The sequence below is a fragment of the Nyctereutes procyonoides genome, unplaced genomic scaffold (assembly GCF_905146905.1).
Source record: "Nyctereutes procyonoides isolate TBG_1078 unplaced genomic scaffold, NYPRO_anot_genome, whole genome shotgun sequence".
Classification (NCBI taxonomy): Eukaryota; Metazoa; Chordata; class Mammalia; order Carnivora; family Canidae; genus Nyctereutes; species Nyctereutes procyonoides.
The window spans coordinates 58,188,758-58,216,439 of record NW_026575020.1 but is presented as its reverse complement, the minus strand read 5'-3'; the positions used below and the strand labels follow the sequence as shown (position 1 = coordinate 58,216,439).

At 57.4% G+C, this 27,682-nt stretch overlaps 1 protein-coding gene across 2 annotated transcripts in view; it reads left to right on the top strand.

Moving 5' to 3' along the window:
• RBFOX3 (RNA binding fox-1 homolog 3) overlaps positions 1-27,682 on the top strand; it is a 405,543-nt gene that overhangs the window by 218,779 nt on the left and 159,082 nt on the right. For both annotated transcript variants that reach the window (XM_055320027.1, XM_055320031.1), the window contains exon 3: positions 8,679-8,786. The gene's annotated coding sequence lies outside the window, so the exon portion shown is untranslated. The remainder of the gene's footprint in view (positions 1-8,678; positions 8,787-27,682) is intronic.

Here is a 27,682-nt window from a genome sequence, read left to right as displayed (position 1 = left end):
GGCCCCAGGAGAGCCCACACTTGGCACACGGCACCTCGAAGCACCTCTGTGTCCTGCTCAGCCCAGGGCGGGGTGCGTGAGGACGGGGCCCCAGGGTGCCTCGGGGGCCCTGCTGGGCAGCCCTCCTCAACACCTGCTGCGGCAGCCAGAGAATATCTTGGCTTTTTGTTTCCTTGCTATCCCTGCCATAGAGGGAGGACACCAGGTGGGCCCCCGAGGTCACTGGACCTTTGCCGCTGGGAATCTGGGATCCGTCTGTGCCCCAGGCTCCAGCACCTCCTTTCAGTGCAGTAAGATTTTAAACCCACCTGGGTTTTCAGCCCATTTGAAACTGAAGAACAAAGGCCGCGAGTCAGAGCAGCGAGCCATGTTTTGTGGCAGTGGGCGCTGCTGTCCGGTGTGGGGTGGTGGTGGGGGTCCTCTCCCGGGACCCCAGCGCATCTGCAAATGGTCTCCCCTAGCTGCGCCACCAGTTACATCTCGGAGCCACCGTGCCGTGAGGGGAGCTTTCGGCAGAATGCGCCCAGTTCTCCTGCGGAGCGTGAGGAGCCTGTTCTTGTCTTACCTGCCAGTGGTGGCTGGAGCCAGGCGGGTATGGAGGAGCGGGCGCCTCCGCAGAGCCTCTGCCGCTACAGACGGCAGCGACCCCTCTCCAAGGTTTTAGAGGGAAAGACGCACGCCCGCAGGACAGGCCGGCAGAGCTCACAGCTGCAAGGCACAGTGTTTATGTCGAAGGCTCCATGAGCAGCTCAGCAAAGGGCGGCAAGCAGGTGTCGTCCAAACCCGCCGAGGGCGGGATGTGAGGGATGAACTCATGGCTCATTGTGAAGGATTTGGGGGCAGATCAGAGGAAGAACTTTTCCCGGCAGGCGAGGTGGGTTAAATCTGGGAAAAGTTTGCCAAGAGAGGCAGGGCGTGGAGCCCTCCTCGCTGGGAAGCATCTCAAAATAGCGCTCGTTCTCATAACCGAGGACGAAGAGGGTCCTGTCTGGAGGCAGGAGGATGGACTGAACCAGCGTGCAAGTCTGCTCTTCAAGCGGGAAGACGTGCGTGCTGCTGGACAACCGAGGCACACGGGGCCCTCCCTGCCTCCAGGGGCTGCTGGGGCCAGGGCTGCTGGCCCCGATGATGGGCTGGGCGGCCAGCCCACCCTCCGTGTCCCCGGGAGGCCCTGGACGCAGGGAGGGAGTCCCGGGCATACCCTCCAGTGGCCACACTTGCCGTGGACAGGAAGGAGCCCACCATGGCCTCAGGAAGCTGGCCTTGTCCCAGGAGCCTGTGGCCACCCCAATGGCCCAGCACCACAGGACGCCCCCAGCCAGCCCAGGCTGCTTTCTCTCCGAGGGGACCTCAGCGAGCAGATCCTCAGCGCTGTGCCCAGAAACTGGGCAGAGGGGCCCAGGGCAGTCACCGCTCAGCCGGGCTGGCCTGAGTTTTGCAGGGAGGGGTGGACTGGTTCATCTCTGCCACCGGGGAGAGCCTGCCCCGCTGTTCTTTCTCACCCCCACCGGCTCTCTTCCCTTCTGCTGAGGGCCACCGGGCCCCCGGGCTCCCTCCTTTTTTTGGTGACACAGTGTCACTTCTCTTCCTTCCTGGCTCCAATATGTCAAAACTTTGTGGCAGGAAAGAAAAGCAGGGAAAACCATCCGGGAACTAGGTCACCTAAAAACAACAACCTGACTGTAATTGAATCAGCTCCTTACAGTGGGCTGTCTCCAGAGGAGCCAAAAATCCAACGGCGGCTTCCTCCCCCACCCCCCCACCCCCACGCCACACCTCCCCTCCTTACATGGGAAATCTCAAAATGCAGCGCTTGGCACAAATGTTTCCAATAAAACCCCATCAGGCAGATAATGAAAACATCACGACGTTCGCGCCCAGACTGTGTCTTGACTGTAAGGCCGAGGACGCGGGGAGGTGGAGGTGATGGTTGTGGGAATACGCGGGCGTTCGCTGTTGTTTTGCTTAGCGAACCATCCCGTTTCGTTTGTCCTTGGCACTTTAGCTTCTGGATCCTGACAGTCAAGGAGTGCTGTCCTCTGTTGGAGTTTTGGGTGATCCACACAGGCCTCCTCCCCTTCCCTTTGGCTTCCTCAATCCCAGGCGGTGTCTACACAGCCACTGGGTCAACAGCGAACGCCTGGGTCAGCCCAATCCTCACTGGTGAGAGGCATTAGCCACGGTGCCAGCAGGGGCTCTGGCCGACAGCTCTCGGGGGGTCCTCTGCTCACCAACTTGGCCAACAGTTGGCAAGTGGTCCATGGGATGAAGGCTGACCGTTGAATGATGTGCTGGAGGTTCTTGTTCTTGCTTCCATGAGACTACTGTTTGGAAAACAGGAGGGGAAAAAAGACCTTTCTGGAAATGATGCAGTGGTAGGTGTGACTTCTGTCCCTGGAAGAATCATGGAACCAACCCATAAACACACGGAAGTTAGTGTCTGGTGTGCCAGCCGTGCTGCTGACGTCAGGGGCAGATCTGGTCTCTTTCCTCGCCAAGAGGGTGGCCCACATAGACGATGACGACACATGTCACCCTGTGACTCCCCTGGGCCTCCTCAAAGATTGTGATCTTTTTTTCTTAAGTTGCAATCTGACGTCTCAAGTGTCTAAACCACCTGCTGGCTGGCTGAGAAGCAACCAGTTAATAAGGAGTAGTCAGAGGTCAGGGACACCTTGCCAGCTTTCCGATAATCTCAAGTCCACCTTCTCAACCCAAAAAAGCACCAATACTGTCTCCTTTCTGGGCATCCAGGGGAGAAAGAAAAAAATCCTCTTTTGGAGAACGCCCTGCCTCACATGCACTGTAATTTGCTTCCATGCAAGCTCAGGACGTGATTGCCTGCGGAGCACTGCGGGGCGGACCCCAACCACCAGGGCTCCCAACTGCAGCCGGATGCACCTTCCCCAACACCTTCCCTCGCACTCGCAGCCGGGCGAGCCCCGACCACAGGGGGCTTCACCTGATGGCATCCCTGCTCCGGAGCTGGCATGGGCCTGCGCCAAGGCCTCCAACACCGTCCACTGCCTTGACCGCAGAATCAATAGGAGCGTCCTCCTGGCCATTTTGCTTGTAAATGAACATCTAAGAGTTGATGCATTGGCTCTGGTTAGGTGGAAGGAGTACAGACTACAGAACACGAATGACCCGGGTCTGCTTTCAGCCAGGCTGTGTGCTCACCGGGTGGCCTTTGACGGGTGACAACCGGGAGGCCCAGTGTCTCTGCCGGCACGACAGGGGTTGCAGTGGGAGTGATGGGGGGCCGGAAGGGTTCAAGGAGAGCATGGTGTAGGGGGGAGAGGGGAAGCGCCAGGCCTCCAGTCGGTCTATGTGGAGTATCAGCTCCTCTCTCTTCTTTGAAGGATGTGTGTGCCTGTGTGTGTATGTCCATGAGTGTGTGTGTGTGTGTGTGTGTGTGTGTGTGTGTCTGTGCCGAGTGATTGGACAGCTAGGGCTGCCAAGTAAAAATACAGGGCGCCTGCTTAAATTCTAATTGCAGATAAACCGTGAATAATCGGTACTATAAGTACATCCCAAATATTTGCCTGATATATTCTACCAAAAAAACATAAAACATCATTTGCTATTTATCTGGAATTTCAAATTCAACCGAGCATCCGGTGGTTCTCTTTGCTAACTGTGGCGAGCGTAGCTGGAAGAAGGTTTGTTGTTTCAGTTGTAAAGCCTGATGGACGGGAGCAGGTGTGCAGGGACGGCGGCCGTGGGGGTGAGGGGTGCGTGAGGAAGAGCCCCAGGCGGCGAGGTCCAGTTCTCCAAGCAGGGCCCCACTGCCCTTCCCTTGGCCCCTTGCCTCCTTTCCCTTTCTTTGCATGGAGACCCTTCCCTCGCGTCGGGGTAGAGCTGTGGGCCGGGGGCTCTCCCGGCGGGGAGAAGCTAGCAGCACCGCCTTGGCCCCGTGGAGTCGCCCTCACCTGCGGGTTGAGTCTACCCTGAGCTACACAGCCTGGCGAGAGCCTGCACCCGGGGCTCCCCTCCTCGCCCAGCCTGGGCGCCGGCCACGCTCTCTCAAAACCTTATCCGTCTGTTTCGTGGGTGACATTGCATCTTCCCGAAACAGGACCCAGCAGAGCTCAGAGCAGCTGCCGGACAACTGTGAACCGGGCACAGAGCCATGTCCTCAGGGAGCCCTGCACGCCCTCTCGGCCCCGGCGCCCCCTGGTTCTGTCCCAGCCCCCGGCCCCCCAGCACCGCTAGACTGCCCCCTCCCATCGTCCATGCAGCACCACCGCCAGCCCTCTCCAGCGTTCACTTGGCAAATCCTGCCCCAGTCCTCCCGGCCCGCCCAGTGGGTGCTGCGGGTCCTGGCAGGCGGCCGGGGGCACGCACGCCTGCAGAGGGAACTAGGAAATGAGATGGGCTCTCCTCCCCCAACGACCTCCCAGCTCTGCCAGCAGACCCATCCCTCGCAGACTGCATTGTTTTCAATCCAATCTCGTTTTTATTGAAGTTTCCTCCAGGGTTAGCTCAGGAGACGTCTCCCCCTAGCCTCTTGCGAGTGGCCTTATTTACCAGAATCCCCTCAGTGTGGCATTTAACGTCTCCATTAACATTTCGTGCATCTTGCTCATCGCGCGCATGGGCCCTCCGAGACCTCCGGGGTGGCGGGCACACGGCAGCCTGCAGAAACGCCAGGCTTATTTTAATTGGTTTGAAACCGTCGCTGTCGACCACAGAGGGGTCTCTTTCCTTGAGTAATGACCTGGAATTTGATCGTGCAGCTTTTATTAGCTTGTCACACGGAACGTGTAACTGTGTGAGATCAAAGCGAGAGCCAGGCGCCCATCTGCCCCCCACGGCGCTCTGGCTGGGCACGCAGCTGCCCCCCGCAGCACGCTCGCCAGGGCGCGCCGGCCACGCAGGCCCTGAGGACACGCAGGAAGTGCCTCCTGGCAGCCGGCAGATGGTGGCTCTGGTGGGCGGTGGGGAATCGCCTCGAATGAGTTTCTGGCCAGGCAGGGTCCTGTCCCGAGCTCTCCTGAAGGCCTGCCCGGAGACACGGAGGAATCGGCCGCCTGTGGCCAGGACCACGGTCCCATCAGCTGCGGGAAGGGGGAGGTGGGCTGATGCCTTATCTGCTTGAAGAGGTTTGCTTGCCAGGGGCAGGGAAAGCCATCTCAGCGCCCGGAACTTGCTGGCATCTGACCCGGGGGCCCAGGGCGCTGTGCCTTTCCCTTGCTCTCATCATGCGGAGGAAAGCGAGAGCCCCTGAGTTCAGGGAAGCACCGGTGGTCTAGCGTCTGCAGTGCTGGAGCGCGTGGTTCCCACCACCTGCCCCAGCCCTCGTCTCCAGAGCAGTGAGGCCTCCCCTCTGCTCGGGCTGGTTGTACATAAGGAAAACCTCTGCGGGCAGTTGAAGATGCAATTTCATGGCCCTGGAAGTGGAGGGACAGTGGCAGGGAATGATCTGGCTCTTTCCAGAATCGTGCTGCTGCACATGCCATGTGTCAGGCCCTCAGGGCCGCTGGCGAGTCTGTGGCATTAGAGTGTGGAAGGACTGTGCCGCCGGCCGCCACTCGTGTGTCATCGGGGTCTCCCGCTCCCTCCAGGGACTCACAGTCCAACCACATTCATCTCAAAGGAAATTTGGGGAATTTTTGATAATTAAGGTGAATATAATAAATAATAAATTTCTATGTTCCTCCACCTGTAGTTAGCAATGGTTAACGTGTAGCTATACCGCGTTATCTTCTGAAAAATGAAAGGAGGTGGGCAGGCAGGGCAGGTCCCCTCTGACCTCTCCCAGCCTCGTCCCTGCCCCCTGACACACACACCCAGACGTGGATTCAGCGTCCACTACTCTGGTCCCTCGAAAATGCATTTATACACACATGACTGTGAGTAACAAATAGGGCGTCTTAAAGCTCCCGTATGTGACCTCTTCCTGGGAACGGCTTCATTCATTCAGCATCGAGCGTCGTGGCTCCTTCCCGCTGGCGTGTGTGTTTCCGACCCGTTGTCTCTCTCTGCCGTGTGGGAACCTCCCTTAGGGATCGGCTACTTTGTCTTCATCCCCCCTTTCCTTGGTGGCCCCTTGGTTGTTGTTGGCAAAACATCGCTACTGCAGAGGATGCCCCTGCCTGGGACGTGTCTCCTTGTACCTGGGGGACGTGGGTGCACCTGGCCGTGAGTGGCTGGGTCTCAGAAAGTTCTGGATCCTGGCCCCGGCTCTGTGATGCATCCTCACGGGCGCAGAGACCACCACTTGGCCCGTGTGCCTCCCTGCGGGCATGAAAAGATGGCAACAGGCCATCCTGTTCCTGAATCCTCGGTTCCTCCGTGTGCGGGCTGGACTCTCCCACTTGGGAAGCAGGCTGTACCTTGGCAAGAAGTGAAACCAGTGTACTTGTGAAAAAGAGATGAAGAGAGAAGGGACGGAAGGGAGGGGAGGGGTGCGTAGGGAACCATTTGCCAGCATTTGGGCTTCCCTGTTGGGTCCCCTTTCTGTGAACCCCACTTGACGAGCAATCCTGGCCTGCGACCTCCCTGGTGAGAGGCCGAGCAAGTGTGTTTCAGGTGTGACCCCTTGCTGCCCTCTGAGGCCCTTTGGCCGCCTGACTCTCAGCCTGGCCTGGCAGGACCAGGGTCCCCAGAAGCAATGGAGGGACACCGTCCTAGAAGAGGGGGATAGAGGGCCCAGAGGAGAAACAGCTGCCTCTGCTCAGAGGCTGGAGATACTCACTCGTGGCCACGGGGTAGCTCCTGGACGGGGAGAACAGGCAGGGGCACCTCCTGGTCTGGGGGCATCTGCTGGGCTCAAGACCCAGGCTCCTGTTCCCTCTCTGGCACTTTGCTGAACCAGCGCCTGGGGTGGGACCACCCACGCTGCTGCCTAGTGACCCTGCTACAGTGGGCTCTGGATGGTTTCCTGGGCTGTGCAAGAACCCACGTTGCAGACAGGGAAACTGAGTCACCCAGAGACTCAGCGTAGCAAGGGCGAGGACACGGTGGCAGTCACGAGCCGTCCTGGGCCAGATTCCCCGGGTTCAGGTGCAAGGTGCACCAGCAAGCACTTGTTGACCTCCAGGGTCACTGGAAAGGTCACCAGGTGCAGCCAGAAGAAGGTTCTGGGAGCCTTTATTATCCTAAGGCCCCATCCTGTCTGTCCTGCTACCCTCCTCCCTGGGTGGGGCAGGACCGCCCCTCACGTGTGCTCCTTCTCCAGCCAGAGGAGGACCAGGCAGTGGCAACAGCTTGGTTTTATGAAGCCAATAAAATCTCGAGTTCCTGAGCAGGAGGGTTTCCTGGCCTGAGCCCAGCAAGTACCTTGGGACGGGCGTCATGTTCCCCTCCCAGGAAGGCTGCCATCTGTCCCTGCCCACCACGCCCTGTCCCCGTCAGAGGTCCTCAGGCCAAGCCCTTTGGTGTCATCACCACCCAGCCTGGACTCGGGATGGTGCTCACCCCACCTGTTCTCTGTGACACTGGGTGTCTCCAGTCCCCCTTCCTAAAAATCCGCCCCATTCCCATCTCCCCCGCACGGCTTTCCCGCACTCCGTCTTTGTCTCTGGGACTTTTCCTGGTGTGCCTCATTCCTGGGGCCTGCTCCAGCTTCAGGGACGCGGCCCCACCTCCCTGCACACACGAAACCCTGCGAATCGATTCTGAAAACCATCAGTCACAGTACAGTAGCGCTGCTAACTGTGGCATTTTGCTTTGCACTTATTGATACATCATCGGGACTGAGAAGCCGGCTGTGGGTGGGCGCTGGGCCGGGCACAGAGGACGGCGTGTGGGGACAACTATCCTGCAAATGTCAGGGACCAGCACTCTGGCCACCTGGGCCGGTTGTGAGGCTCACGAGGAGTCTGGTGCTGGACTGGGAGTCAGGGCCAGCGTGTCCTTGCACCCCAGTGATGGCTGGCCCCTCACTGCCTCCTCTGTCCCTTCCGAGCCATCAAAGGGCTGAGCTCCTGCAGAGGTGCAAGCCGGAGAGGCCGCAGAGGTGCTGAATCAGCCACGGTTCTCCAGAAAAACAGAACCACTAGGACTAGCTACCAATCTGCCAGTCTGCCTATGTCTACCTGTACGATAGAGACTGGATGGATGACGGCTGGAAGGATGGATGGATCGGTAAAGAAAAGAGGTTTGTTTTAAGGAATTGGCTGGTCGTGGTGAGCCAGCAGGTTTTGATGAGCGAGGTTAAACATCTAGATAAACTGCAGGTCCGTACCCACAGCAGGTCCTGGTCAGCCGCACACCCCGGGAGTCTGGCCCGGTGCTGGGGAGCCCAGCCTGGTGATGGGGGTGCTGCTGATGACTTGCCCCCAGCAAGGCTCTGCTGCCTACAGAGGAGCACTGGGGCCCGCGCTGGGAACCAGCGACACGGGCCGTCCCGCCGTCGCTCTGCTCGTTGCCAGCCGGACCCCATGGGCTACAGGCCCCCTCCCCTCGGGTCCCGGGGCCCGGTCTGATAGTGTGCATCTCACCACGGGACAGCAGCGAGCGGCTGGGAGCCTCGAGGTGTGAGCAGGGATGCTTTGTTAGAACTCCTCCCAGCCCGACGCGTCCTCAGCTGCAGCGTTCAAAGGTGCCGTTCCCATGACACTGTGTCCTGTGGTATTTTTAATCAAGAGCGCGGGAGAGCGTGCGTCTGATGCACTTCAGATATTCAGAGATTGAAAATGGTTTTGTTCTCGTGTTTTCTTTTCCAAATACAGCGTTAAGTCAGAACGGCCAGAGGAAGATCCTGCCGGCATTTCCCCCGAGCTGGTCCGCAGGCCCCTCCGGCCGGGAACCCGTCCCAGGAGCTGTCCGTCGGCAAACAGGTGGGTACCCCTTCCAGTCGCACTTTCTGCTCCACCTGGAGCCGGTTCACGGATCAGGCCTTCGGTGGGGGGGGCGGGGCTGCGGCGTCTGGGGGCTGGGGGCAGCAGGGTGGCACCTGGGCAATGTGGTGATGCGGCGTCAGCTGGGGGACCCATGGTTGGTAGAGAGCAGGGTCCCCACCTCCCCCGCCCCCACTACATGGCTCCTCAACCCTTCCGTGTTTTTCACCTGCTGTTGCTCAGGCCCATGCACTAAAATGCAAATCAGCGAGTGTATAATAGATAATTAATAGACTGATCAGCCAGCAAGGGAGGTAAGTAGATAAATAATTTTAATCATCCTTGGGCTGCCCATAAATTCCCTCACTGCCTTTTTATTAAACTCTGTTTACAGGAGTCATTCATATTGCATGCCATTCTGCAAATCCCTTCCTTGGCGTCTCCCACCAGGTCCGACCTGGAGCGGAGGCACCGCGTGACAGCCAGGTCTCTTCCCGGCAGGGCCCAGCTCTGGCACAGGTCGTGGGCCCTGCCCAAGCAGCAGTGATAGGAGGCACCAGGGCAGACTGTGCCCAGCTCCCCGAGGCCCGCCCTCTGCTCCCCACTGTGGCCGCAGCCTATATTTAGACAGACTCTGAAACCTTTATTATGCTTGGCACCTGTGCCGTAGGTATGCGCTCCTTCTCCTCCCCGGGGATGGCCTCCGCCTATTAATAGCCTTGGCTGAGGCTTCCTCATGGCTCCGAATGCCAAGAGAGAAAGTGGGTTAATAAATATAAAAGAAAAGTCCTGTAAGAGGGCCTGGGGCCAAACTCTCTCTCAGACTCTCCAAGAGTGGCAGCCGACGGGGCACAGGGCTCCCTCCTCCCCAGCCAGTCCCCATCCTCCTCCACCCAGAGGCCCGATGCCTGGCCAGCAGGTCTGGGGACCAATGTCAGAGAAGGGCTCCGGGCTTCCAGGGAGCTGGGATGGTGGAGGCACGGGGGTGGGAAAGGCTGCCATCCGGGTGGGGCAGAGGAGGGTTTTGGGTGGCTGGAGGAGACAGGGAGTCCTCTCCTGCCTCCCCCTTCCCACCCGCATGGCTTCCCCATCGGTTTCTGCTGGTGCCCTCGTGCACCTGCAGGATGGAAGAGGAGGGGGGACGTGGCCATTGGGATGGTCACCAAGCAGGACGCATCTCTCCTCACCTTGTCCCCCGCTCCCGGAGTCTGTAGCAAGGAGAGCTTGGCTTGAGTTAGAATCACCTGTTCAGAGTGGCGTCCCAGGAACAGAGCAGGGAGGGGACAGGGAAGCTCCCTGAAGACAGGGGTGCCCAGGTCTGCTCACAACCCAATTCCACAGTGTCCACTGCACAAGGCGATGGCTGGCGTTCGAGATAGACGTGTAGGCTGTCCCCCACCCCCGGCTGGCACATCATCAGCTGACGCTCCAGAGTGCCCTTGGGCCAGGGCATGCTTCTGTTCCCAGCCTGGTGCTGTGTGGGCATGCTCCTAGGATCTGTGCTCCTTCAGTGGGTCACCGCCACCCCAAAGAGCTGAGGCTCCCGCCTTGGGACACGGCCGCCGCAGCCCACTGTCTGCAGGCCTGCTGTCAGAAAGTTCTCTCCAGAGCTTCCAACCCCTGTTGGGTAAATTCCTCTGGGTTTCACCCGGTCGAAATGAAGTCAGACCGTAGATGTTGCTGGTTTTACGCAATGCGACTGTCCCTAGCTGCTCCAGCGGGACAGCTGACGAGGGCAGAGCCTGGGCAGCCTCCTGCTGCTTCTCGGGCCGGGCGCTGGTGTCCACAGCAGGCCGCCTCGATGGCCCGCTGGGCTCATAGCTGCCTCGTCGTGTGTCCCCCTCGCAGGGCGACTGTTTTCCGGGGGCAGAGAGGGGATTCAGGCTGAACAGGTGCAAGGGCCACTCTGTGGAATTACAGTCCCTTCAGGAGTTTATTTAGCTCAGAGCTGCGTGCCCACCCTGCTGCCTCCCCGGCCCACACGGGCTGAGTGGGAGGAAGACGGGCCAGGGAGGAGGCAGAAAGAGCTGGCGGGGCAGCTTTGCCAAGCGCTTCGTCCCTCTGCTCAGTTCAGGGCAGGCTGGAGGGGTGGCCCCTGTGCCCGCTTTCATCACGGTCTGTGCAGGGCGGTCAGACAAGGGGCCAGGACTGTGCCTTCGTTAGGGTGGGGAGGCACGGGGAACGTACATCTTCTCAGAACTGAGAGCAAACCCCGTCGTGACAGCTCTGCGTCTCTGGCTCTTCTGGTCGTTCGGGGGATATTTTTAGGGCTTCTTATCTGTTTCTGTTTTGGGGGAATTGGGGTCAGGTGTAAAGAAAGAATAATGAATGAAAGACAGGAGCAAACCTCGGCCACCCGGTGATGGGCACCAGAGCAGGGCTCCTCGTGCTCTGGGGCCTGCTGGCCCGTGAGCAGGAGCCAGGTGGGGAGGGGGTGCTTCCCCTCTCTCTGTCAAGAGGCCTGTAGCTCCGCGGGGTGCGCACACCTCTTCCTGTGCCTGAGCCTCAGGCAGCCCTGTGGGACCCCTCCACTGCCAATGAGGCCGCGGGGAACCTGATGCAGGACTCAATCCCAGAACCCCGGGGATCACGCCCTGAGCCGAAGGCAGACGTGCAACCACTGAGCCACCCAGGTGCCCCTGTAAGGTTTTGTTGTCATTGTTGCTTCAAGGCACCTTCAGGAGCATGCATTGAGGTGGATTTTCACCTCGTTTCACTTCACTGCGTAGAGGTATCCTAATTTACTTACCCAAGCCCTCAGGTGTGCTTTCAAGGACCAGGAGGGCATTAGCCTCTGCCCCTGTTTCCAGAACTCTCTGCCACACTTCAGGAAACCAGAAGATTAATTTCCCAAAAAGGAATTAGGAGATGATTATTCACACCACAAAGGAGTCTGCAAACATACCCTCCAAAGACCTTCCCTGATACGTGGGCTCCTCGGGGGCATTCAGACGGGCTCCCACGTAGAAGATCCCAGGTCACCGCCAGTTGCGCGGAGGGTGGCACGGCTGCCTTCATGCTGCCTTCCCTTCCTTCATTCCCGGGTCAGCACGTACATGTGAGCACACACCAGCACACGCACACCCACGCCCATGCATGCTCACACACACAGCACACGCACGTGCAAGCACACACGCATACGCACACCACATTGGGAAGCTTTTTCCCCTGGTCGGTGGAGAGGCGATGATAATTTAATTCATCATTAATCACATCGATTTATCAGGTGGTCTACTCCCAGTAGCCATGACTGGGGGATAAACTATCAGTTCTCTTTAAAGGGTAAAGGGAAGTTGATGTCGATGAGATGGGGGGGGGGGCGTGACCCCAGGCCATGTAACTTATTACTTAATGAGATGGATAAATCTGAGAAGCGTAGAGACTTAGAGGACTTGGAGTAAAACCAGATCTGAAAACCCCAAATCCCAGATTGCAAGTTCGTGCCCACGGGCTTGGCGCTGGGGCAGTGCATACGGTGTCACCATCTGGGGAGCAGGGCCGGACACTCTCCTCAGAGCATCTTTGCCCCGACAGGGCGTCTCCACCCAGAGAAGAGCAAGGGCCTGGCCAGGAGAACGGTACCCACAGGCCAAGCGTTCGTGTGTGTTCACACAGCAGGATACCCCACAATCCGCAGACACATTACCAGTATTTTTGTATTCAGTTTCAGAACACTTGGATTAGGGGTGCCTGGGGGGCTCAGTCGGTGAAGCGTCTGTCTTCAGCTTAGGTCATGATCTCAGGGTCCTGGGATCGAGCCCCGCGTCGGCAGCGGGGAGTCCGCTTCTCCCTCTCCCTCTGCCCCTCCTCCCTGTTTGTGCTCACCCTATCCCTGTGTCTCTCCCTCTCCCTCTCTCTCTCTCTAATAAATATATAAATGAATAATCTTTTTTTAAAAAAAGAATACTTGGATCACATTTGTAATCATAGTCAATCGTATACATAAATACGTACATAATATATATATTTTTAGAATGATTTATTGAGTTGAAATCCAAATAACATAAAATTATAGAGTGTGGGATCCCTGGGTGGCGCAGCGGTTTGGCGCCTGCCTTTGGCCCAGGGCGCGATCCTGGAGATCCGGGATCGAATCCCATGTCGGGCTCCTGGTGCATGGAGCCTGCTTCTCCCTCTGCCTGTGTCTCTGCCTCTCTCTCTCTCTCTCTCTCTCTCTGACTATCATAAATAAATAAATAAAAATTTAAAAAAAAAATTATAGAGTGAATAATCCAGTAGCCTTTGGACCACCTCCTCTGTCTAGCTCCCCGTTCCCATCACCCCTGAGTAAGACCCCTTGGCTCCGGTGTATTTTTATTAATGTTTAGTTACTTTGTTTTAAAAGGCGCCCTACCTTACCACCGTCCCCTAAAAACAGGCGCTTGAGGAAGCAGAGCGAGTTCAACAGTGTCGAGTCTGGGATCTGATCCTTCTCTCAGCACGTATTCACGGGGTACCCACGGGAACCAGGAGCACCCAGTTTGAAGCCTGGCTCTGTCTCTTATCAGCCAGCGATCTCTGGCTGTGACTTACCCTTTATGCCTTGTGTCTGTAAAGTGGGATAATAGCATTCTCGGCGAAGGGCCGTCAGCAGGATGGAGGAAGTGCTAATTGTACGCCAGGGAGCTGGGCCCGTGCCCGGTGCACCATGAGAGCTCCGTGGGACGTATGCGTCTTTTATTTGATTTTTAAAAATTTGTATTTATTTATTCATGATAGACATAGAGAGAGAGAGGCAGAGACACAGGCAGAGGGAGAAGTGGGCTCCATGCCAGGAGCCCGACGCAGGACTCGATCCCAGGTCTCCAGGATCACGCCTTGGGCCAAAGGCAGGCGCTAAACTGCTGAGCCACCCAGGGATCCCCTATTTGATTTTTTTAAAGCCAGTCAAATTTAGCGGGGGGGGGGGGACAGGGGTGGGGGTTGTATGCCAATGTTAGTGACACTAATGTTAATAAGTTCTGATAACCCACTACCCTCGGACCAGCAGTTAAACCTTTATGTTTAATTGTGGTAAAATCGACAGAACAAAACTTAGCATCTTCACCGAGTGTCGGTGCACAGGCGGGGGGCACCTGCGCCCTCATGCTACCGCGCCGCCAGCACCACCGCCCACCTCCAGAACTCTCTTCATCTCGTAAAACTGAAACTCTGTCCCCATTCATCACTGACCCCACCGTCCACTCCCCTGGCCCCCGGCGCCCACCATCTGTCTCTGCATTGAGACCCCAGCGGCGTCACCTGCGTGGAACCAGCCCTGCGGTGCTCGCCCTTCGGTGTCTGGCTGACTGCACTCGACGCCATGTCCTGCGGCCTCGTCCACGCTGTGGCGGGAGTCAGGAGCTCTGTCGTGTTCAAGGCCAAGTGGCGCTCCACCTGCGGATGGGTCCCACCGTGGTCGCCGGGCGCCCATCCACACATTGGGCAGTTCCCGCCTCTCGACTGCCGTGAGCCATGCCGCTCGGTGTGCGCTTCCTCTAATCATGACACGATAGCAACAAAACGGATTCGGAAACCTGTTTTCCCGTGAGGTTCTCCCGTTCTCCACTTCGCACACGCACGCACACGCTCACGCCTGCAGGAGACGGGTCTTGAGACGGCAGCACTACAGCCTCATCAGGGAGCCCCTCTGCGGCGGTCTTTCGGGGCGCATCAGTCTGGAAGGTAAACACGCCCGTGGGAAGCGTTCTTCTCCTGACTTTGGATGAGGCTCGTGGGGCCGTGTCGCCCTGGGAGACTGTGTTCTGTTTAGCCGCTCACCCAACCAGTTCCGCGTCCTGGCGGACGACCCAGAGAAGCAGGGGTCCAGAATGACTCATGGGACCCAGGGGGTGGCGACCCCAGGGCGTCTGTCGGGGCTCCTGTGGTCTCCTGTCTGAAGGAGGTTGGCGTGTAGCCAGAACCACTGGCTCGCTGGGGCCAGAGTTCAGCCTGCCCCTGGGTGGACGAGGAAGGGGCCGATCTGAGGCCACGGCAGGGGCCGTGCTTCCTCCTGACAGCCCTGAGCCCCCATGGGGGGTCTGTCTGTAAGTGCTGTGCGGCCACAAACCAGAACTTCCTGGGGAGGAATCGCTGGAATGTCAGGCCTTTCTCTTCTGGAAACGAAAAGCAAGACCGGTCCTGCTTTAACCACCAAGCTCTCTGGCACGGAGTCATGGGCGGCTTTCTGGTGTGGCCTTCCGAGCATGGGATGCTGGCCTGGAGACTAGACACTCAGGGGAGACCATCACAGCAGGCGGAGCCGCGACCGTGGCCCGTGACAGCAAGGTAGCCTTCCTCCAGATCGCTTCCCCCGTCAGTTCTGTGGAGCGGCTGGGTCATAGACCCCGCAGGCGCCCAGGAGCGCATGGTCACTGACCCTACAGGTGCCCCAGGAGCGCACGGTCAATGACCCCACGGGCGCCCAGGAGCAAACAGTCACGGACCCTGTGGGCACCCCAGGACCGCGTGGTCGTGGGCACCCCAGGAGCGCGTGGTCACGGACCCCCCGGGAGTCTCCGGCAGATCCTTCTGTCATTCATGTTTTAGGCTCATTTTAACCACGTGTGGACTCCCCACTCCCCCAGGATTTTCCCCCAAGGAGTGAAAGTTTTTATTTCCCTTTGAGGAAATGAAAGATACTTCCGTTAGAAATGAGAGCTGCGGTTTGGCAGGATCGGCTCTCCTGCTCTGCAATGAGGTCCCCCATTTTTCTACCGGACTTGTCTCTACCGGACTCCTGGTGCTCCCAGAGCAACGCTGAGCTGGGGCCGCCGAAACCGAGCACCCGCCGAAACCGAGCACCTGCCTGGGTGGCTGAAGCTACAGAAGCCCGTCTCCTCCCAGTCCTAGAGGCTGGACGACCAAGGTCAAGGCGGCCGCAGGGGTGGTTCCTCCGGAGGCCTCTCTCCTGGGCTCGCGGACGGCCATCTCCTCCCTGCGTCCTCAGGTGGTCGCTCCTCTGTGTGTCCGTGTCCTGATCTCTTATAAGGACGGCAGTCACGTTGGATGAGTGTTCCCCCCACCCCCTGGTAATCACCTCACCTTAGCTTGAATCACCTCTTTAAAGACCCATCCCAAACACAGGCACACCTCACAGTGCCGGGAGGTCAGGGGTCCCACATGTGCATCTGGGGGACACAGCTCAGCCCGTGACAGGGCTGGCTGTGGTCCAGCACGGTGCCTGGCCAGGCTGGGCCCCACCCCCTGGACTTGCATGAGGGATGGTGCCCCCCACGGCCTGCTGTGTCCTTGGTCCCTCGCACGGACTTTGATTCACGAGCTCGTGTCCCAAGCCCACCCTGTCTCCCTGCGTCCAGCCGCACCCACTGCCGGGGGAGTGTTTCACCAATGCTCAATCCAAACAAGCCTCTCCAGTTACAGACATGTGTCCTCCTGCCTCTGAGCCGTGCAGTCAGCAGGATGCTGGTGCTCCGAAGTCGGCACCCCGCCCCTGATCAATCCATGCCACCGGGACCGGCTGTTTACGCCTCTCGCCGCCATCAAGGTCAATACTGTATGGTCTCAGGTGGGGCTGTGTTGCAGCCCCCGTGGAGGACCTCCACCCTCTTCCACTTCACCCCTGTCCCGCCGCCCGTCCCCCCACAACCCACACTCAGGGTGTGTAAGTGTGGGGCGGAGACACGAAGAGGGGGGTCCATACACGTCCTGTGCCGCCCAGCATGTGCCAGCTTCTGTAAAGGCCACAGCTAGTGACAACAGAACCTTCTCCAGGCTGCTGTCAAGGGAAGCATTGGCTTGTCCTCCGTGCGGGGCCCACACTCTTCCCTTGTCCAGAGAGCCCTTGTCTCCCTTGAAAGCCCTTTGACCTCCGACGTTCAACCAGGGCATCACCTCCGTGAAGCCGCCCTGGCACTCTCCCTCCCACCTTCCTGCTTTTCAGGCATCGTTTTGGCCCTGGGCTCACCAGCCACAGAGCTGCCTGGCCTGCCTCCTCCAGCAGGGCTGAGCGGCTAGATGCAGAGATTAGTCCAAACCCTCCTTTGTCCTGCACCCACACCTTCGCACGCCCAGCACAGCTCTGGCAGCCAGTAAACCACTAGTGAAGAGCAGACACGGCTCCTTTGCCGTGGGGCATTGCGCAGTGGGCACCGCCAGGGTAGCTAATCCCAGGATCTTTTCCTGCTCCTAGAGGACATTTCCAGCGTCCCCAGGCTGCCTTAGTGCACGCCTGCCCACATCCTCCTCCCGGAGTTGGTTTGCTGTAATGCTGCTGAGTCAAGTGACCTAACCCAGATGCATTTCGTATCTGCCGGGTGGTGAGCTTTCCACCGGGAGACGCTTCAGGCATGGGGCACTAATACCCATTATGTCTTCCTGGACACATGCTTTGTTTGGTAATTCGTATGCTTGTTTTGTTTTGTTTTTCTGGTTTGGCCATTCAGGTAATAGTAGAACAAATGGGCTTTTCTAGTCAACTGTCCGGAACAATTTCTAAAGAGCATTTGGGGTGGGTGAGGAAGTACCCTGTCCACTTCTATGGTCCCTGATTCCCACGCTAGAATCCATGCTCTGGTCAGTGTGGCTGGTCACGCCTGCCGTAAAGAAAACATGACTCAGGCCTGACCCCCACATCCTGAGGAGGACATCCCGCGTGTCCTGTGGCCACTGTCCTCTATGGCTGGCACCTCTTCCGGTTCTCCACGTGTCTGTCTTACTTACCTGCATTTTTCATGGAGGCCAGGGCCCAGCATGCTCCCAAGGACCCCCAGAGTTGCTGGACATGATTGGGAAGGGTCTCACCAATACCACGGCAGGTGAAGGGCACCCGGACCACGACAAGCTGGCAGTGAGGGGCTGGCTCCCACAGGGGCTTTGGAAAGTGCAACCACTGAGTCTCTGAGAGGGTGTCAGAGGTCTGCTGGGAGCCATCATCACTCATCTGTGCTGGGATCCCAGCCCTCCAGCCCAGGAGGCCTTGGATCCAAGCATGGCTGCTCAGCAGAGAAGAGGGAACCGTGCAGAGCACCAGATGAGGAAGGCAGTGGGCCTTGGAGGGCACTTTAAGAAAATGAACAGAGAGAGAGACACCAGCCAAGATCAGGAAAGAACCACGGCTGGTGGGGGAGGGGAGGAGGAGGAGGGAGAGAAAGGAGAGGGGGAAGAGGGGAAGGGGGGAGTGTGGGGAGGAGGATGAGGAGGAAGGAGAGCAGGGAGAGGAGGGGAGGAACGGGGAGAAGGAGGAGGAGGGAAAGTGGGAGGAGGAGATGGAGTAGGAAGAGAAGAAGGAGGAGGAAGAGGGAGAGGAGGAGGGAGAGGAAGAGGAGGGACATGAGGAGGGAAGGACAGAAGGAAAGGAGGAGAGGGAGACAGGAAGGAGAGGGAGAGAGGAGGAGGGACAGGAGGAGGAGAGAATAGAAGGGAGGAAGAGAGGAGGGAGAGGAAGAGGAGGGACATGGAAGGACAGAAGGAGAGGAGGAGAGGGAGATGGGGAGGAGAGGGAGAAAGGAGGAGAGGAGGAGGGACAGGAGGAAGAGAGGGTGGAAGGGAGGAAGAGAGGGAGAGGAAGAGGAGGGATGGTAGGAGGGGAGGATGGAGGGAGAGGAAGAGAGGAGGGAGGAGGACGAGAGGAGGCAGAGGAGGAGGGAGAGGAAGAGGAGGGACAGGAGGAAGGGAGGATGGAGGGAGAGGAGGAGGAGGAGAGGAAGAAAGGAGGAGGGAGACGGAGGGCCAGAGCGAGTTGACTATGGCAGAAGAGCACCCCGCAGTCTGGGGCTGTCCCAGGAGCCCAGATCCCTAGGGAGGGGACAGAGGGAGGACCACTGTCCTGCAGGTCGGGGACAGTGTCCTTGCTCCCGTGTATGCCCCCTCCCGGAGTTCTCACTATACTAACCATTTTTATGTACCCAACCTCAAGTCAGCCCATAAAGTAATGAAACACGGCTCGACTCTGGCAAATGATGTGATTATTACATAATGAGCTTCAGCACCCTAAACCAGTAAGAGTCAAAATCAGATTGTGGTGTGTGTGTGTGTGGGTGTGGGTGTGTGTGTGTGTGTGTGAGAGAGAGAGAGAGAGAGAGAGAGGTAGAGAGGGAGGGAGGGAGAGATTGGTGGCTTTTGGGGGGGACAAGAGTTTAAAATTAAAAAAAATTTTTTTTTTTTGCTGATGGCAGGTCATTCTTTAAAAGTTCTTTTGTATTTTCTGTTGGAGTCTGTGCATCTGCGCACTGGGGAGCCCCATAAATTCTGGGCTGTGGAATCTGGCTGTGTCAGCAGTCGCAAAATGAATTGATATTAAGCGCAACAAAAGTCTCTCTAATTCGCCTCATGTCTGCCTCTGCCTTCCAGCCCCTTCTCGACCCCCCACCTCCAACTAGCTATAAGTGAAATGTGGAAGAATGAAGCTGGCCATCAGCCCTGGGAATGGTGCTAGTCCATCTAGTATGTAAAGCCTCACTTTTTGTTTGGGATAGCTACACTGTCCCACTGCCCTGCCACAGACAGACAGACACCCCCAGGGATGCCCCTGTACCCCATCCACCCCAGCACTCCCAGGACAGACATGCTGGCCATCCTCACACACTGTCCATCCTGCCAGGCCAGAGCGCAGGGATGCGCCATCACTCCCTGAGCCGGGCCCAGGCAGCTGCTTGGCCCACGGGTCCCCTGTGGGAGCAACTAGACATGTTAGGCAGCGAGGAGCCTAGAAGGAGGAGACAGGGCAGGAAACTGAGTGTGGAACTGGCAAGAATGCATGGCCGAAACTCAGGGGAAAACAAATAACACAAAACATAAACCAACAACTTCTGCTCCTTCGATCAGCACCTTACCTCGCTCGCTTGCTCGGAGCCAGGCTGCCCATGGGAAGCCCCTCCCCCTCTCCTGAGCTGGAAGTCACTTGCTGGAAAGGAATTGGCTTCCACCCAAAACATACAGGGAGGCCAAGGCGGCAGGCATCCCCCCCCCCCCATCTTGCCAGGTTGTACATTATTTTTTTTTCCTCCAGCCCTCCCCATAAAACGAATCTTGATTTAAGAAATCAGACCTGGCAGCTGTATCTCGTCCTTAACATGCTCCAATTGCCAGGACCTGGAAAATCTGCTGTGGGCAGGCAGATTGCCTCCAAATGCATTTTCTAGCATGGTGGATTTAGTGAGCACGCACACGCCATAATTTATCTGCATACGGCAAGTCTCACAGGCTCTAGCCGCTGGTGCTGGATAAAACCATAGCCTCTGAGAGGATCCCCAAATCTGAGCACACCCCAGGGTGGCCCTCCTCTCTCGTGGAGCCTCTGACACGGACCAAATGCCATCAGAAAGACGATCTGGGCCCTTCGCAAACCCTCCACACGTCATCATCTCGGTAGATCAGGCTGTTTGAACTGGACACTGGTCTCTTCCCACCCACCCCCGGGGTGGGGGGAGAATGTCTTCCTCCTGGTGAAGAATACTGAGGCTGTTATTTAAATGGAGGGTTGGTGGGGGTGGGGGAATGAATTAAAACAAGTGACAAGCAATCATGTTTCGAATTTGATGAAGGCAGATCAGCAGTGGCATGAGCCTACATAAGCCCTGGCTGCTGTCTCCAGGTGATAAATGAGTGCCATGTGTTTCTAAGCACGGGGCAGAGATAAGCTGAGGCCCTGTCGCCAGCCGCCAGCCAGGACCTCCGGGGCGGGGGCAATAGACCCCCCCCAAAGCACCTGCTGCCCGCTGTCCGTGGTGCTGGACCCCCGGCCTTGGGGGGTGGCCAGGGAGCCTGAGGCACCCGCTGCCCGCTGTCCGTGGTGCTGAACCCACAGGAGCCCGAGGCGCCTGCGTACTACTGTCCGTGGTGCTGAACTCTTGTCTTTGGAGGGCGGCCAGGAGCCCCGGGCACCTGCTGGCCACTGTCCGTGGTGCTGAACCCCTGACCTCCCTCAGCCCGTCTTTCCCTGTTTCTCTAAGTGAGGGCATTGGCTGGAGTAGACACAGCTACTTGACGCCAGGATCTGATGATAGGTGTGCCCAGTCTAATCTGATAAACTGTCCTCTGGTCCAAGATTCTGCCAAGGGATTTCAAGAGTGGAGCTGCCGTTAAGTAAAAGCAGTCATGTATCGCAGGGGAGTGGAAAGCTTGGCTCCGTGTGCCCTGCATCCCCAGCTGTATGAGGCAGCCATGTGGCCGTGGTTGGAGAGCCTCAAAGCCTGCAGTGCAAATATTTACCTGTTCTGGCAGCAGGACAGGGTGACCACGCATGAGACTGTGTCACTGCTTCCCAAGGTCTAAGCAACCCCTCGCCAGCCAAGCACTCTTTCTCCACCCTGCTACATTTGCCCACCCTGTAACATGTGCTGGTGCTGAACCCCTAACGAGGGAGAATCTCTGAAAGCCCTCCCTGTGTGTCTAGTCTCCTTCCCCTGGCTCATATGGGGACCACACCGTTGCTCCAGGGCAGCCCTCCACTTGTTTGTCATACCTCCCCCCCCCACCCCCAAAGCAGCAGGTTAACAAAAGTCAGACTGACGTGGCGAGGACAGCAGACAAGGACTTTGTGGACAGTTCCTGTGGTTCCCACGCCACCTTGGGCAAGTCACGCCCTCCACACATTCCCAATGTTCTCACCTATAAAATGGAGGTGATAAGACTTGCCCCGCCAAGCTTAGGACTGTTGGAAGGGATCAAATGAGACAATACCTTTAAGTGGCTTTGAAAAACTGCGAACCAAAGTGTAAACCTAAGGCTTTAATAACAGCAGCCCTTGTAAAAGAGAAGAGGCTTCTGAGATCTCCATGTCATCAGGCAAGCAAGGGCTTCAGGGGCCTCCTTTCGGCAGGGGTGGGAGTGAAAGGAGTAGATATAGAACCCTACAAAGCCGAAGCAAGGCCTCAGGGAGGGATGGGCTTTTATACCAAGTCCCAAAAGAAAGGCCGGATTCCAAAACGAAGTATGTTTGCTTCTTCCTTTGCTAATATAAAGGGAGCGGGTGATCTCCCCCCTCACAGATGCAGCTTCACGTTGGTGGAATCAGAATACAATAGTCAGAGGTCTCTGGTGGCAGCACTGAGCAGAGGAAAGAAAGCAAAAGGATCTGTTCTAAGCGTTTGGCATACCGCTGTTCTCTCATTATCCAGCAAGAGCAGCCCAGCATTACCCTCTGCAGCATCGAACACTTCTAGGGGCAGCGCGTGGTGAGTGTGTGTGTGTGTGTGTGTGTGTGTGTGTGCGCGCACGCGCATGCCTACAGTGCAGAGCGTCAGTGTCAGCATAAATATGTCATCATTATAGACTAACATTTTAATCCCTTCCTTCAACTGCTATTTTTTAGCACCTTCTATGTGCTGTGCCTGTGCCAGGAGCTGCTGACAGCCTCTGCATCCTATGGTTGCCTTCAGTGCAGTGGGTCCGGGGACCAAGAGGTGGCATAACAAGTGCTCTCTGGCTGCACGCTCTTGGGCTCCATGAAGGGTGCACACTGATCTCCCCCTCTGCTTCTCTCCTAATCACACCTGTAGATGCTCATTACATCCTGTCCTCTGGTGTGTCCTTGGAACTCATGGCTTCCTCTGGCTCTTAGATACTGCCTCCCCCACACAGACACCTTATTACCTTGGCATAATTATTGGAGGATTCATAACAAGACAGAGCAATTCCAAAAATAATTGGTCACCAACACAGACCTCAGAGTGAGGGATCGAAAAATCAGGGTTGGGGCTCCAGTGTCTGACTTTGGGGGTTCTAAGTTATAGTGTCTCACTAGGTTGTGGGAGCTAGTTGTGGTCCAGTCCTGGGAGTGAGGCTGGGCAAGGTTCAAGGTTTTGCTCCACGGGAAAGTTTTTACATCAGACTTCCTAAGTCACATGCTGTCCCAGTTTCCCTCGGCCAGCCTGCAAAGACAGTCCCCTTTCTTCCTATTGAACATAGAGAAACCACATGGGGCCATCCAGAAAGGCTCTGGGAGTGGCCGGGGGGAAAGGGCCAGGTTCCCACTGTGATCCGTGAGTACAGGGACTCTCCCACTCTGCTGCTGGTCCCTGAGAACAGAGATCAAAGGAGCCTTCAGAGAAAGCCCGGTGTTTGGTCCTGCCTGCCCAGGCTATGAGCCGTTGTGGCTCTGCGGGGCCCGTCACTGATGCAACATGGGGCTGTAGTAACCATACAGGGTTCTGGGCTGTGCCCTCAGCCCCGGTCCTCCTGCCCGGAGGAGGAGCAGCGTCCTTGGCCAAGAGCTTTTGCAGGGCACCTCAGTCCATTCCCACAGCCCAAGCGGAGTGCTATAGACACCTCCCAATATTTAATTCCAAATCCATGTGGGCCAGCTAACCAGATGCAACCCCACAGCAACTTTCTTACCTCCCACACTCCCAGCTCAACCGATGAAGTTATCCCAGAGTCCAAAATGTTTCACTGCAGAGAGAGTCGTGGCTCTTTCCATATGCCCTGGGCACACACAAAACAGGAAATAACCTCACAAAGGGAACCCCAGTGACCGTATGCTTTACTACCCCGGCCATCTGAGCTGACATTTATGCTATTAATTTTAAAACACATTATTTCTTCTCTATTAACTTAGACTCGTTTGGGACCAGCTAAAGAGCCTCTTTCCTTAACTGCAGGCTGGCATCGTATCATGGTCCTTCACCCTCCAGTCCTCAACATGTCCCCGACACTTTGCGTCTCCTCCCCTGCAGCCCTGGGGAGGGGTGGCGGGTAGGGGAGCACGATGAGGAGAGCTTAGGCACGCCAGTCCATTCAGAAACACAGGAAGCTGCATCGTCTGAGCTGACCCACCAGCGAAAGACCCTGCCTCACCCCAGCATAGATTCATGTCCAAACACACTGTTTCTGGGAGAAGATGGCCCACGTTATCAAGGGCAGAGTGAGCAGAGCTGAGAGCGTGGGAGAATTGACTTTGCACATACGGCAGAGCCTTTCCATCCACCTGTCACCAAACCCAGAAAGAAAAGAAGCCCCCGGAGGTGAAATGAGATGCATGTAATCTATGTTCATCCATCCGCCTTGTCAAAAACTATAGCTCCTCTGATTTGGGGAAACCTTAATCCTAAATATCATCTATTTCCCCCGGGGCCTGACCTCAGAAGGCCCTCAGCGAGGGTCATTTGTGTCGATCTCGGGACCGCTCCCTTGACGGTGCCAAGGATAAGCATGGCCATGAGAAGCACATGCAGGTCAGCTCCCGTGTGCCAGAATCCAGGCTGAGACCCGCACGTGGCCGTGTCGTTGCGCCCCCACAAGAAACCCGTGACACCAGCACAATGCAAGGAGTCACGCACCTGCTTTCTGGATGAGGAGAGCAAGGCCCGCCCCGCCTGACCTCCAGGGCACGGCCAAGGCCTTAGGAGGTTCTGGCACCTGTTGGCATCCCCTGGGCATGTGCTTCTCCTCCCGCTTCCAGCTGGGCTCCTCACCTGTCAGAGGTGCCTATACTTAGAGGCACGAGCTGCTTCGCTCACGTCCCTTTTAGAGGCGGGGTTGGAGCCGTCCCTGGCCACCCCCAGCCCAGGGTTATTAGTTATTTTTAGCAATCAATGTTATTGATGCCATGTTCACTAGAGAAAGCCACCAGAGAGCTGTTCTTCCAACTCATTACATTTAGAGTTGAACTATCCCCTTTTTATATAAATCCTGACACATAAAGATAAAATACACCACTTTCTGGGGGAAGCTCTAAACCAGAGGCTGAGCTGGGAGGCAGTTTTAAAGATGACTCCAAAGGAGGAGGCCAGGAGAGGCCCATCCCCTGAGCCAGGAAGCAGGGCCAGGGGTTACCGACACTCGTGGGAGGGAAGAAGGCGGGGTGCTCTCGGGGGGCCTCAGGCCTGGGTGGCTCTACGCTGGGGCCTGCAGTGGTCAGCTTCCCCACTGGCCGCTGAGGGTCAGCTGGGCCACCGCATCTCAGGGCCCGGTGGTCAGCAGAACTGGTCCCCGCCTCCCCGTCCACCTCCAGGGGAGCCACAAGGCCGGGTCCTCAAGAACACTCCAGACGCCTCACCTTCAGCTTCTCAGCCTTGCAGGGACAAAGCCTTGGGTGGGCAGGAGCTTGAGGATGGCTCTGTGCACACTGAAGGCCATCAGCTTGGGGCTGAGGCCACAGGTGGGGGGGAGCTATGCCAGACCCGTCTGAGAAGCCCCTTCTCTCCTCAGATGGGGATCTCTTTGGGGACCTGATGGGCAGCAGAAGGCTGAAAAGTACGCGTTCTGGTGGCCACATATCCCAGATGTGAAAGTGATGGATGCCCGTGATTGACCTCATGCCCTCCCCCGGCACCCCCACCCTCAACCCCGTTGCTCGTCCAGCCTCCTGATGCTTGTGTCCCGTCCACACCAGACTGCTCAGTTTGTAGCACAAGCCACTTCTCTTTCAGGACTCCTGCCTCCCAGAAGGTGTTCCTTGCATCTAGAACACAAGACTTCTCCCATTGTCTCTCTGATGAACTCAAATCAGGGAGGGTGTAGAGTCCGATCCATCGACTGGGGGGGTCGTTATAAATTAGGGGGAGTTGAAACACAAGGTGAATAAAATATCCCCAGGGAATGTAGCCATGGACTGAGAAGGCCAGCAATGCAAAGACAGGCCAGGGAAGCAGAAGGAGCAAGCAGACACAGGCTGGAGGATGGGGCCCCCAGATGTAGACTCAGAGCCTCAGGAACGAGGGAGTGATCGGTATGGGGGGAGGAGCACCGTACATAAGGATGGAGACACTTCGTCACACTTTGCAGCTGGGGAGTCTCGAGATAGCAGCTTGACCAGCATGGAGGGGTCAGAAGCCAAGCTGCAGGGGGGCTGGGGGAGGGGGCGGAGGGCAGCCAATATGGGAGCCACATGTCTGGGAACCGGGGTCTGGAAGGGGGAAGACAGGTCAGGAGCACTTCCTTTGGCTGACAGACGGGTGTGTCTCTGCACCTGTTGCTCCTCTGTGCCTGGTAGGCATGAGTTTCTCCATCAGACCTCCCCAGGAGGCTGGGGGCCCATTTTCCTCTCCATCATGAGCATTCATGGCTTCCAGCACCTGTCAGGCCCCATTGTAGGTGTGAGGAAGGTCCAGGGATTCCTGTGGCACAGACAGGGGACAGGCCGTGGGCAAGAAGTGTGTAGTCGTGTGCCGGGTGGGAGGAAGGCAGGAGGCAGAGGAGAGCAGAGGAAGGTAGGGGGTGACAGGCCTCACCAAGAAGGGGGTATCTGAACAAGACCCAAGGTGGAGCCCCGAGGATGCCAGAGCAGGGGGAAGGGGAAGGAGAAGGACGGGGCAGATCAAGAAGGGCCCTCTGAGGCTTTGCCTTTGTGCTGAGTCGAGTGGGGGCCGCTGGAGGCGTTTCTGGTAAAGGCGTGGAGCTCCCCCTTACATTACACCGGCTGCCTTGTGGCGAATACACGGTGTGTGAGGGTGGGAAGGTGGGAAGGTTTCTCTTGGCCTGTGGTGGTCCCAGTGGAGGTGATAGAGTGGAATTCCAGATGTTTCAGGGGTGTTTGCTGATGGATCGGGTGTGGGGAGTGAGAGAAAGACACAGGACTCAGGCGTCCCCGGTGTCTCTGGTCTGAGCCACCAAAGTCACACGGGGAAACTGAAATGGCAGGTTGGGCAGGTTGGCTCTAGGGATGTGGTTTGAGACGCATCGGGTGTGCGATGCTTGCAGGTGGGAGGTCAAGTACACAGGTGCACATGCCCATCTGGGGCCCGGGGCCAAGACGCCGACCCTGGTGCCTCATCGGCGCCTGGCCGGGAGGACTGGCGGTGTGCTTTTTGGAATGAATGCACGTTCGGCGATCGAGTGTCTGGACCTTCCCGCTGCTGACCTGCTCCATGTCTCTCTGTTCCCCCATCCCGCCTCCTGCCGCATTCAGCAGCTTAGCCTGGCAGGCGGCCCGGGGCAGCACAGAGCGTAATAGAAACCAGTGTGAGTCTCCAAACCCCGCCAGACACAACTGATCTGGCAACGCGGGATCCAAGGGCACCGCGTCCAGGTCCAGTTCTGAGCTGAGCGTTCCGAGCAAGTTGGATAGGACTCTGATATCGCGGTATTGAATAGCCCCTCCCTGTTCCCGCCTCACCGCACCTGCTCACGCCCACCCCGCCGTCCCCGTCACAGCCCACAGCCCAAGATGCAGGCAGGCACCAGGTGTGAAGCAGGATGCGGCGCCCACGGGTGCGGGGTCTTTACCTTCGTCTCTTGAAATCTGTCCGCCGTGGCCTCCTGGTACACCCGACAGAATGCCCCGCTGCCCGAGAAAGCTCAAATGTTTGCCGGCGGGTCCAGGGCCCGCCGATTTTCTAGGACCAAGGATATTGCTGAGCGTAGTCCACAAGTGGGTGCAGATCCCCATTGCAGATCCTGCGGACAAGGGAGGGCGAGGAGAAGATGCCGAAAGGCAAAAAAAAGGAAGCACCAGTGACCCTGTCCCTCCCCACGGCCAGATACAAACGTGGGGATGTTGAAGAGCTGGAAATGTGCAGGCAGCAGACCCAGGCCCACCGCCTGCTCTGTACCCCGGTCTAGTTCCCTCATTTCTGCAGGGTATTCCCCATTTTGATTTAATCTTTGAAGACTATTGTAGCGAAATTCACGAAACATAAAATCAGTGGTTTCAGAGTGAACAATTCAGTGGCACTTAGCACATCCACAGTCCAGTTTCCACATGTGTTCATGGCCCCAACTGGAAACCCCCCTCCCAGTAGGCAGCCACCCCCGATCCCCCCCACCACCAATGTGTGGTTGGTCCCTGTGGATCTAAGGATTCTGGATATTGCGTAAAGATGGAATCACACCAGAGCTGGTCTTCCATAAGCAGCTTCTTCCGTGCATCAAAGTCCCCAAGGTTCATCCACGCCATGCGTGTGCCCGTGCTTCCTTCCGGGGAAGGGGTTTTGTGCCGAGTGATATCCCGTTGTGAGGACACACCATGTTTTGTTCATCCACTCGGCTGTGGAGGGGCACGTGGGCTCTTGCCACCT